Raw genomic sequence first — 2,018 nt, 5'->3', positions numbered from 1 at the left:
TGTTAGAGCTTTCATCCAATCATATTTCAGCTATCATGTGTTTCCACGCTCCGAGAAATCTTCCCCGAGAACAGATATCTTCCTTGAGGCCTTCAGAATTCACATTGAAGGCCCGTGTACATCTGATTGGTTATCACAACTGGCTGTTTCAGTTCATTTAAGTTGAATGAACTGAAACAGACAGTTGTGACAACCAATCAGATTTCGAGTTGGCGACACTGGGCCTTCTAGAAGGCCCGGAAGATTTCTTTCCTCCCTCGCGTTGAACGTGACACGTAAACGTCCTTTGATTGGATACTGAGGCAGACCGGTGCAGTGCTTCAGTGCTCAGTTTAGCTGGCTAACGACGTACATCGGTTTCAATTAGGGATGCACCGATATGGAAATTCTTGGCCGATACCGATACCGATGTTCAAAACAACAATCTAGCCGATACCGATACCGATACCGATATTTGTTTATATTGTTTTTGTTGTTATTCATTCACCCTTTTGTGCCAGGAAAATAATGAAATCATTATCTAAAAAGCAATGTCTTTAATAATGTCAGCCCTTTATCACTCTTAACTTTGAATGAGCACAAATTCAATCAGATTTATGAAACAATCTTTAGTTTAACTAAACTTTATTTAATATAATATCACCAGGCATCAAGACACCATTTCAACTGTAAACAGATGCTTGCAATGCAGCCTTACAAAACACAAGCATAAACCCTTAGGGAATGCCATATAAATTCAAGATTAAAACGAATATAATACAATATTTTTCTTTAAAAACTGCCTGCCATAAACATCGGCCAGTACCATCGGTGAAAGTCAAGTTTATTACCGATAAGGCCGATAACATTAAAAGAGGCAAACATCGGCCGATACCGATGTACGGCCGATGTATCGGTGCATCCCTAGTTTCAATGCTTATTATGCTAGTTGTTTCAATTGGTAAGACTGAATATAATTACATTAACCAACTCAAATAAACTAGTTTACACCAACTTGATCATTCCAGTTTTTGATACAATTACAACGCCATTTTCAAGACGGAACTTTCAAGAAAAACTGGATATCGTGAGGATGGGAAGTTTAATGAAACTGCTTTGCAGGTGGGACAATGCGATGTTTAGTGGACAAACTTGTTAAAGCTCACAAAGGCTACTTTCGGTGGACTTAATACAACTTTGTAGACTAATCCCTGAAAATCGCCTTTTATTTTTAAGTTGTGACAGTTATATTCAAGCGATCATATAACTGAGAGTTTACTACTCGTAATGTATTGTTAATACGTATTGATTTGAAATGCTCCGGAAATATGAATAAAGTCTGTTGTACTCGACTAGGTTATGGTGATGCAATGCTCACTTATACTGCCTTTCTATAATGGTTCGAGAGCCATGGCGTCATAATGATGGTATTAGGAGGTGGATTCACTCAGTTTAACATCGTGTAGGACATCGCTGAAGGCCTAGTCGTGAAATGCACGGACCGCCACTGGAATAAGGGTATTTGAAATGTTTATGTAGATTGCCCTTGAAAGCAGTTCAGAATCAGTCGAAATATTGAATGCCTCTCTGCCAATTTTGTATTGTAGATGAAGGAAAGAACCTTCATTTTAGTTGTTTAGTGTAGTTCGACTGATTCTGAACTGCTTTCAAGGGCACTGCCTTGATGATAGTTCTGTGAAGAATGCTTCTTTTATGTGAAAAATGACTTGCATAAACCACCTCAGCCTCGTGGACAGTCTTTGAATGTCTCTGTGAATGCCAGGTGATGCGTTTGTGCCTATACAATTGTGAAGTTAAGATCTTAAGTCTTCTTCTTTCTTTTACACCAAAACAACCTAAAAAAAAAAGACTTGAGATGAAGACAGAGAGGCTAGATAATTTTACTGTGGGCATGGCTGCAATGCAGGGACGTGCACAGGAATTTTGAAGGGCAGTTACTCTGCCCTCGAGAAAAGGGGCAACACAATATTTTTTTCACCGCCGCTGCCCCGCCCCCGCCCCCGCCATGTAATCGCAAA

The sequence above is a fragment of the Sprattus sprattus genome (genome assembly GCF_963457725.1).
Source record: "Sprattus sprattus genome assembly, chromosome: 1".
NCBI lineage: Eukaryota > Metazoa > Chordata > Actinopteri > Clupeiformes > Clupeidae > Sprattus > Sprattus sprattus.
This window is presented reverse-complemented; position numbering follows the sequence as displayed.